The sequence below is a fragment of the Periplaneta americana genome, chromosome 1 (assembly GCF_040183065.1).
Source record: "Periplaneta americana isolate PAMFEO1 chromosome 1, P.americana_PAMFEO1_priV1, whole genome shotgun sequence".
Taxonomy (NCBI): domain Eukaryota; kingdom Metazoa; phylum Arthropoda; class Insecta; order Blattodea; family Blattidae; genus Periplaneta; species Periplaneta americana.
This window is the reverse complement of record NC_091117.1, coordinates 26183245-26194695: the sequence shown is the minus strand read 5'-3', so window position 1 is coordinate 26194695 and position 11451 is coordinate 26183245.

The following is an 11451-nucleotide window of genomic DNA, read 5'->3' as shown; positions in this document are numbered from 1 at the left end:
TTGTCTACGACTAACTTCAATGCCACCCTTGCATCTCTTTACGTATCATCCAGTAAGTCTTGGAAGTGGCTGTCAGCAATGATCTTCCTTATTTGTGGACCTATGAACACACCTTCTTTCATTTTCTCGTAACTCAACTTCGGAAACTTGTTACACAGGTACCCAAAAGCATCTGAGTCATTGTCTAGTGCCTTCATGAAAGTCTTCGTGAGCTCCAGCTTTATATGAAGCTGTGGCATAATAACTTTGTCATGCTCAACCAACAGCACACGAAGGACGATTTTATTTCCTGTCTGCATTCTATCTCTGACTGGCCAATTTTTCTTTATATAGCGGTTGTTTCTGTCTCTGCTGTCCCACACGCAGATGAATTAGCTGTACTTGGTGTACCCTGTCTGCATTCCCATGAGAATTGTGATAACTTTTAAATCACCACAGATACGCCAATTGTACTTGCGATAGAGTATTTTTTTTAAGAAGTAGAGATATGGTTTCGTACGTCCCTTTCAGGTGCGTAGAATATGCAACCGGTACTGAAGCATTTCTGTTTCCGTTGTGTAATAATACTGCCTTCAAACTTGTCCCATATGAATCTATGAATAGTCGCCATGCTTCAATGCTGTGTTCCACCCAGAGACTTGACATAAAACCTTGAACGTCCGTGGAGTAGCAAATAGTGTCACTCATTGCAAAGAACTTCACAAGTTCTTTGTGTCTGTGCCGAAACTGTGAATTCGTTGTGCAAAGAAATTAAATAGTTTAAGACGTACCGAGCAGTTCAGCTTGACCTTTCGTTAGTGCCAGGTCCCGTATGAGATCGCATGATCCCGTATGAGTGTAACATTATTCATCAAATAAATATCTTCTCCAGGTTGGTAGTAATCAGAGTCTGAGTCGTTGGCAGGAGATGAAAGAGGACATTCTTCTTGCATTTCTTCAGTAACTGTGTGTTCTGCAGATGCTGTTGGTATTGGACAAGTGACGGGATCATATGGAATTGGTTCAGAAACTGAAGAAACATCAGGTTACTTTACAGATGCACGAGTTTTGGAGGAGAAGTGACGTTTGCCAAACAGAAATAACAGTCTGTGATGTGGTTGCTTCATTCACGCCATATCATAGGAACTCCAAATACCAGATGGTTCTTTTCCTTACTTAACCGACCGCGCAAGTTGCATACACAGGTCGAACAGATGAACTGTGGTGCCTACGACTTACTACTATCCACCTTCGAATCAAAGTATAGTTCATATGCTTTCTTCGCAAATGGCGTAAAAGTCTTCCGATGGGATTTGTCTATTACATAGCCGCACACATAGCAAAACACTTCTCGTGAATTTCTACAACCTCTGGATGCCGTAATATCCACCATCCACTGTCATTGTCAATGAAAATAAGTAAAAAAGATACAAATGAAAGTATATTAATGCAACAGAACACAAACGACGAAATTTTCAGCATTGCATTAAGAATAACGAAAAAGACAAAAAAATTCGACTGCGTTCCATGTAAAAATCAAATTTCGTCGGTAATTTCAAAACCTGACGTGATAGAGCAAAACGGGTTTCAGATTTGAAATCAGCATGAAAAACTACATTAGAAACAGTAAACATCACTTCAGATATCTACCACTTGTTTATCAGTGGTATTACTGATTCTGTGGTTCCGTTATATATTGGCGTAAATACGTTTCTGTTCTTAAGTTAATTTAAGGAGATAATATTTATCAAATACAGTCATATCAAGAATGGTGTCGACCTGGTTGGCGAGTTGGTATAACGCTGGCCTTCTATGCCTACGGTTGGGGGTTCGATCCCGGGCCAGGTCGATGGTATTTAAGTGTGCTTAAATGCGATAGGCTCATGTCAGTAGATTTACTGGCATGTAAAAGAACTCCTCCGGGACAAAATTCCGGCACATCCGGCGACGCTGATATAACCTCTGCAGTTGCGAGCGTCGTTAAATAAAATATAACATTTAACATCAAGAATGGTATCCCCCCCCCCCCCCCCACAGCGAAAGTACAGTACGATTATTTAGTCCTGACAGTCGCCGGCGATATGTGTCTGGGTCAGGAGAGTGCATTTAGTTACGCCAAGGGGTGTTTGGGTTATTCACTTGCTTGCCTTCAAAGTAATCGGATGTCATGCGTGCTGTAGAGCAGTATGGTCCCAGTACAATTAAGCTGTACTACATTCCTTTACCGACCGCTCGTCCTTATCTCTACTCCAGAACTCTTTCCACTCATCCTATTACTTCCCCTCTTTCGCGTCACTGAGCTGTCAGGACTAAATAATCAGTCTAATAATTGAGCCTCTTTTTTTTTTTTGTCCTCTCGCTTTGTGAGGAGGAGGGACCCGAAGGCTTACACTGCAGCCTGAGGCTTATTGTGCTTACCACTCTTATTCTTGTGAATGACTGGGTAGCCGAACGGCCGCGCTGCACTGTGAACTTAATCTGGGTTATTGTATGGATGATGATGATGATGATGATGATGATATGTGAATTAATGATGGCGAAATGAGTCCGAGGTCCAATGTCGAAAGTTACCCAGCAATTCTGCTTCAATAAGTTTATTACGTACAATATATTTAACTTTATTTCAATCGGTAATTATGTATGGAATTATAGGGTGGGGTAAGCTCATTTAAATCCAATTTTAATCCACTTCATTTATTACAGAAGAAAATAATTAAAATATGTCTTCATAAACCTATTGATTTTCCATCTCAAAATTTCTTTCTAGACTTTAATGTACTTAACGTAAGACAAATTTATTATATTGTATTAATAAAATTCATACATAAAAATCTAAATAATATTGAATTGTATTCTCATAGTTATGAAACAAAAGGTATGAATTCTCTAAGATTGTTTGAACCAAAATGCAACACTGTTAGTATTTAATCATAGTAGTAATTTAGGCCCAAAAATATATAACAAATTTATATTTAAATATCCTAATCTTGTCAATTCTAATAGTTCTAGTATTAAATTAAAAAAGTTATGTATGGATTTTATAAAAATTGAAAATTTAAATTTATATACTATAATTGCACTGTAGATATAAGACAAATTGTATTGTATAATTATTAATTTCAATTCAGGAATCCGCACCTGAGCACGAGTTCTACTCTTTCAGGGGCGAGCTAAAGTTTTTTTGTATATATTATATGTTACAATTATTAGCAAAATAATAAATAAATAAAAATAAATAAATAAAAATTGGTTGAGGGAAAACCCCGGAAAAAAACCTCCAACCACGATTTGATCCCAGACCTGCTCGTTTCATAGCCAGACGTGCTGATCATTACTCCACAGCGGTGGACTAATTGAGCCTCTTAAGTAAAATAAATTAATTAATAACTCGCCTCTTAGGGACGAACTTCACTCATGGTGACACATTTATTAAACACAGTAGGCCTACTACCAGTACCGGTAGTCTTTAGAGAGGAACTTTTGGGCACTCTGAGGAAGAAAAATCGTGAACTCTCTTCAAAATCAACCTCCGCCAAGATTTAATTTGCAATACTCAACTAATTTAAATTAGGTATTTATGAGTATTTGTGCTATACGAGCTTGGAAAGTGGATCTTCTTAAGATGGTCATAAACAATGTTAGAAAAATTCTCATAGCAATTTCCATGTTGGGGAATGCTGACGAAGTATTCTCATTTTTCTTATAATTGTATAGGTTAGTGAATATAAAGATCTTTATAATCTTGATTTCTTGATTATTTCCAGCATATTATTGCAAAGTTTCATACTCAATTTCTGATATGCAGCGAAGGGGTGACATTCAGATATCAGCTCTGCAGAAATAAAATCTGTTATAAAATTTGCAAGGTTTTCACAATACTTCGAAATTTCTGAACTATCCAACACATCTTTTTTTTCTCTCTCTTGTACAGAGAAGGGACCTGAAGGCTTGCACTGAAGCCTGAGGCTTATTGTGCTTACCACTCCTTTTCTGTGAATGACATAGCCGAACTGCCGTGCTCTTGTACAAGTACAGCATGCTTCACTTTGAACTGAACCCAGGCTATGGTATGGATATGTGAATTAATGATGGCAAAATGAGTCCGAGGTCCAACGCCGAAAGTTACCCAGCAATTCTGCTTCAATTGGTTGAGGGCAAATCCCGGAAAAAAAAAACTCCAACCAGGATTTAAATCTGGGCTCACTTGTTTCACAGACATACTGACCATTACTCCTCCAAAAAAATCCAAACCTTTCAGCTTTACTTCGGAATTCTAAGCTAGAAACCAAAGTATCTATTATTGGAAAAAGTGTATCTAGTCTTAGCTTCCCCCCCCCCCCCCCCAAGCTCTTCATTACTACATTTACTATATCTTTCTCGATAATAGCAGTGTCAAATTGAATGGTAGTCTGTATAGCTCAATTAATGAATTGTATATGCTGTAAATTGTATAGTAGTCTGTATAGCTCAACTGATGAATTGTTTGTGATTATAAATTGAATTAATCTACTTGATATTAATTGCACAAATTTGTATAGCTTAATGAAAGTATGCTTGTAAATTAAATTATTCTGCTTACTTTGTATTGTATATATTTGTATAGTTTTGGCCGATGAATTGTATATGCTTTAAATTGAATAGTAATCTGTATAGCTCTGTTGATAAATTGTTTGTGTTTGTAATTTGAAGTAGTTTGCATGATATATATTTTCAATTTCTGTATATCACAACTGGTTGAATTGTTTATGCCTTAAATTTAATTAACTTACTTGTTTTGTATTATACATATAGCTCAACTTATGAATGATCGTTTGCGTTTGTAAATTTAATAAACTGATTGGCTATGTATTGTATATTTTTAGTAGAGCCATCGATGTAGCTCAGTTGGCAGACTCGCTGGGCTGCTGATCCGGAACTGCGTTTGGGCTTGGGTTGGATCCCCCTTTGGTCTTTGGTTTCTTCCGAGGTTTTCCCCAGCTGTGGGATGAAGCCAATGGTCTATAGCGAGTCCTTGGCATCAACCCCTTTGATTTACCTGGTTGGGTTTTTCCGAGGTTTCCCCAACCAAAAGGCAAATGCCGGGTAACAATTTGGCGAATCCTCGGACCTCACCTCATCTCACTACATCTCGCCAAAATATTGTAAAAAACTGCACAAAATTGTAGAAAATTACTAAATTGTAAAACTGTAAAAATTGTAATTGTAATATTGTAAAATTTTGACTTGTTCCACATCTTAAAGCTTCATTGCTCATGTAAGATCTATGGAATAAAATAAATGAATGAATGAATCGATAATATAATTCTCGGAACTGTATTTATTATTATTATTATTATTATTATTATTATTATTGTCATCATTTTGAGGCTCCTGGCAGCTGCCAGATTCGCCTATGCATTAAAAGGCACTGCATGATACGGTACTATCTCTACATACGATGAAACACTCAGGCTATTTTTTGTTAACAAGCTACAAGCTGCACAATTAAATGCCTATAATCTCCAAACTATATTTGGGGCTAAGAGGGATGAAGTTACAGGAGAATGGAGAAAGTTACACAACACAGAGCTGCACGCATTGTATTCTTCACCTGACATAATTAGAAACATCAAATCCAGACGTTTGAGATGGGCAGGGCATGTAGCACGTATGGGCAAATCTAGAAATGCATATAGAGTGTTAGTTGGGAGGCCAGAGGGAAAAAGACCTTTGGGGAGGCCGAGACATAGATGGGAAGATAATATTAAAATGGATTTGAGCGAGGTGGGATATGATGATAGAGACTGGATTAATCTTGCTCAGGATAGGGACCTATGGTGGGCTTATGTGAGGGCGGCAATGAACCTCCGGGTTCCTTAAAAGCCAATAAGTAAGTAAGTAATCTCCAAACTGTGTCCCAACCTATACGCCAATATAATCTATGAACTAACCGTATCTCCATATGCCCTGGGTCAGAATACAGTCCCTAGTGATTGCATTCAACCTACAACCAGTGACCATACAAATGATAAGAAATGGCGAATGGACAAAATATGAAGTATCCTACAGAGCTCTCTAGTTCACACAGGGATCTTAGGATCTCGTGAACAAATCGACGATATTTATTAGATATAACCGACATTTTTTGTACTTAGTTAAGAAAGGTATAGTTTTCAGAGGGCATAAGGAAGGTTTATTTTTTCTTTGTGTATGTACAGGCGTGAATTTGTCTTTTTATTACATATGGGCATATTCGTATGCTTATTATAAGAACACACCAGTATTTATGAATTAACATATTGTTTCATCTTACTATGCCCCCTCTAAGGACTCATCCCCATCTATGATCATGCGATTTTTCAAAATGCTACTGCAAATTCTGCTAAGACACAAAACGTGATTCCTCATGTGACTGATAAATAGGGAGCGGATTTTAGCATACTTGCATGTTTTATGCCTTAGTTGCAAATCATATGCTGCCATTACATAAATGCATTTCAAGTTATATGTAACCAAAGGTCAAGATTTTAGTGAATATAAATACAGTAGAGCTTGGTTATAACGACATCCAAGGGACCTTGAAAATTATGTTGTTATAAACGAGTGTCGTAGTAACCGAGATTCACATTATCAATCTAGTGAGGTGGAAAATGAAAAATAACAAACTTAATTAGACTTATTTTAGATTTATGTATTGACTTTTAAGCCTACAATGAACATAATAAAATACACGTAGGCCTATAATTATAAATACAGTATTCTGTATTAAAACAGTCTGTTCAGTACTCACCAAACTACTTTACTTAGAAGTCAAGTAATCAGTCATTTTACTCTGTTGTCTTCTACTTGCCCAATACACACTTTCTAGGGCTAAATTAACGTTCTATGTTCATAATTTCAATTGCAATTTCACTGCTCCCTTCCCTAGCTTCATAGAACATGTTCATAATTCTAATGACTTCTAAAGCGTCACTCACTTCTTTTAGTGGCCATACTGCGTTAAAATGCGTGCACTTAGTGAAAACTTCCTGTCGAAACTGATCTAATACCACGATGAAACACATACATAACACACGAACATCAGCTACGCAAACTATCGTATATCCTATGACAATCCTCAATTAATGATTACTCTTAAAATATCTATTTTATCAATCATCATTATAAATTTTAAAATTTTAACATTATTGACAAATTTTAATCATAATTGTATATTTTATTTGTAACATGAGCTATATGTATAAAATATCCGTCCAATTCAATTTCAAAATCCAAAGATTATATCAATAATTATCCTGTATTATGTCATATTTTACATAAAGCTCATGAATCTCATGTATTGCATACATACATTGTTCTTTATTCTTTGTTATTTGCATAATTTATTATTATAGGTCCAGATTATATGTTTTTTGTTATATCTGAAGATGCCCCAAACGGCGAAAACATTCATATATTCTATTAAATAGCAAATAAACATTTGCAAGTTGATATGTCTTAAGATTGAAAATTTATTATATACTTATTTAATAATTCACCAAGCATACTGAAATATAAAAATGAATTGTAAATTGATCTAATACCGCATGAATTCGAGCAAGTTACAATGGGGTGGGGAATCCGCCTGCATTCCAGAAGTCTATGACAGAAGGAAACTGTAAAGAATTTGTCAGGGTCAGATTTCAACAAAATATTTCTTAAAATACTTTGGTTCTTAGAGAATCTTATTCCAAACTGAGGTTGAAAATGACGTTATATGCAAGGTAGACGCATATGCGTTTGTTGTATTAAGCAAGGTAGGAAAGCATATGTCTTATGGGGAATTAGTTGGACCACAGAATATTTGACGTTATAGGCGAGGTGTCGCACAAAACGAGGTCGCTATAACCAAGTTCTACCGTATATGCATATTTAAGGAGTTAATGCATATTTCAGCTTTTAGCACATATAAAAGCATATTTCGTTATTTTTTTAGCAATGCAGTGCTTAAATCAAGATTAAGAATACGGAAAATCGGAAAAATGGAATACAGAAGAAACTCAGACATTGAAACACATTACAGGAGTTATATTGTATTTATTGCAATTTGACAACATGCGGAAAGTCCAAGATAACAGAGGGGGTTTGGAATTGAACGGGTTACATCAGCTGCTTGTATATGCGGATGACGTGAATATGTTAGGAGAAAATCCACAAACGATTAGGGAAAACACGGAAATTTTACTTGAAGCAAGTAAAGCGATAGGTTTGGAAGTAAATCCCGAAAAGACAAAGTATATGATTATGTCTCGTGACGAGAATATTGTACGAAATGGAAATATAAAAATTGGAAATTTATCTTTTGAAGAAGTGGAGAAATTCAAATATCTGGGAGCAACAGTAACAAATATAAATGATACTCAGGAAGAAATTAAACACAGAATAAATATGGGAAATGCCTGTTATTATTCGGTTGAGAAACTTTTATCATCCAGTCTGCTGTCAAAAAATCTGAAAGTTAGAATTTATAAAACAGTTATATTACCGGTTGTTCTTTATGGTTGTGAAACTTGAACTCTCACTTTGAGAAAGGAACATAGGTTAAGGGTGTTTGAGAATAAGGTGCTTAGGAAAATATTTGGGGCTAAGAGGGATGAAGTTACACAACGCAGAACTGCATGCATTGTATTCTTCACCTGACATAATTAGGAACATTAAATCCAGACGTTTGAGATGGGCAGGGCATGTAGCACGTATGGGCGAATCCAGAAATGCATATAGAGTGTTAGTTGGGAGGTGGAGGGAAAAAAACCTTTAGGGAGGCCGAGACGTAGATGGGAAGATAATATTAAAATGGATTTGAGGGAGGTGAGATATGATGATAGAGACTGGATTAATCTTGCTCAGGATAGGGACCAGTGGCGGGCTTATGTGAGGGCGGCAATGAACCTCCGGGTTCCTTAAAAGCCAGTAAGTAAGGAATTTGACAACATACAGACAGTGCACTGTTGTCGGCAAATCATTTTGGCAATCAACAAAGCACTCAATTAAGTACATTGCCGACTCTGTGCAAATTTACAATACTGGGATGTTATGATGGATGAAAGTTGTGATTAAAAGAACAGTTAGGCTATTCAAAACCAGGGGCGTATTTTGCGGGCTACCGGCGGTAGCTCAAGGAAATTACAAAAGAAAATGTTTATAATATAACATAATGTAATAATTTTGTATTATTAGTTTTACCATAGTAATTAAAATTAATTGTTAGATATATTTTGTGTAATAATAGGGTCAGCGGTAGCCCAAACCCTTTAACCAGTATACGCCACTGTTCAAAACAAGAAGCCACCTTATTGTTTACTCCTGACTTGCATAAGATTTTGACACTAGAACACTGCAATATGATTGGAGTAGAAGTTACAGAAAGTGTTCATAGACTTCTTTGCACTCACTAAACTCGAATTTCGCCACCTGTCAACAATGTAGGCACGATAATGCATTTTTTTTTTTTTTACATACCAACATGGCAAATCAGAATATTTCACTTTATTATAGTAACGACTCACAGAAACTTCGACAGTGTGTAGAGTGCATTGTATTTTAGAACAGCTTAGCTGCAAGAAAATTATTAATTTTGAATTAGTTTTATAAACGATGCCTAATGAAAAATGTGCTAGAAGAGTATTGCTTAAGGTACGGTCACAAATCGCTACTTTTGCTGCGCAACTTTTATACTGCAGCTGCAAAAGTTGCATGTCGTGTTCACACGTTGCACCTACTTTTCGTGCTGCACAACCCGAGTGCAGCAAAAGTTGCAACTGGAGGTTGCGAGTCTGTTCACACACAAGGTGCTACTTTTGCAGCCGCAGTCATGCTGCAGGTTTCCATCTCCGTGTTGACTTCTCAATATACATTTTGTGGTTATGTTCGCATTATTAATAAACTCATGCGAAAGCTTCCTTATCTATTATTTGCTTTTCTGTCCTAACTAGTATTCAGAAATTGGCATTATTTTTACTATAAAGTTTTTAAAAACGCCTATATACTTAAATGATAAGCAACAGCATATTCACGTAATCAATGTTGGCAACCCTCCTGTTTGAAACAGAAAATTAAAAAAGTGAATTATATCATCAGCAAATATCCTCAGACTGTGTTGTGCATTTAATAACTGTTACAAATAATTTATTTTCATCACATCTAACATTAAAATATATCCAAACAATAAAAGTATCATTGGCACATTTGGATGGCAACACTGGTCGCAACCGCAGCAAAAGTTTCAACAAAACCGATATCAAAAATCCTGCGGCTGCAACCCTGAGAACCCTGTTCACACGTCGCTACTTTTAAGCTGCGCGCAGCATGGAAAAGTAGCGAGCAGCAGGTTCGGCAGCCGCTACTTTGGGTTGTACCGTTGTTCACACGTCGCAGTACGAGATTTGCGCAGTTTCTTGTACTGCATCGCTGCAAAAGTAGCGACGTGTGACCATACCTTTAAGCAGTGGGTTGAAGGACACGCAACTTTAGCAACTGATAGTGTCTCAATATTCTTATGTATAATACAAAAACCATCAATAGTAAATTGCTAATTTTTTTCTCAATTATAGGAGTGCGTATTTTATTATTTTTAGTCCATATGTCATGATTTATACATGCATGCATATTTTCCCTTTTTAGTGCATATGAATCCGCCCCTATTGATAAAATATAGGAAAAAAGAAATGGTGGATCACTCTGTGCACCACAGTTGTCTTACTTCCCATCTGAATGAAGCCATGCCAATAATTTTTATTCTGCCAGCTGGGTTTGAACTCGATGTTATCTGGGATGCAGAAATACAGCAACCACAAGATACTCAAGACAACTGAGGTGTGAATAAGGTCTTCAAATAAAACAAATAAAGAATATAAACATGTTTTATATAAAACTGATGTTACTACAATAAACTTAAGTTACACATATGAAATATTCCTTAGAAACTACTATAAGTCAACTAAAAAAATAGTATCTCAAAATGAATGCAATTCTACAATAATAATCATAACTAATCTCATTACAAACTGGAACATTGTTGATTATGCTGAAATAAGTATACGAAGTAAAAATAAATTGTACGAGATACAGTATTCGACTAGGTGACTGGACAAAACTGGATACTAGAATACTTTTTCAGCAAAATAATTTTGTTTTAAGTCGGAATGACAAAATTGTCATTTCCAAATGTAATTATGCTGGATATCTTAGTTTGTAATTACAAGAATCAAGTAAATTCTCCTTAAATAGAAATAGATACAGTGTATAATGGAATTTATTTTCTCGAATGCTTCAAAGGATTTTACTGACAATTCTTATATCAACATTTTCCTTTACTATCTCTGGCATTTCGGGAATGAATGATTAATGTGGGTAATGGTATCTCTTTCAGGTGCAAATACCGGTATGTTGTTACTCCTATTCATTGCAATTGTATTTAGTATGAGTCATTTATCTTCTACCAGTCTTCTCCAATAT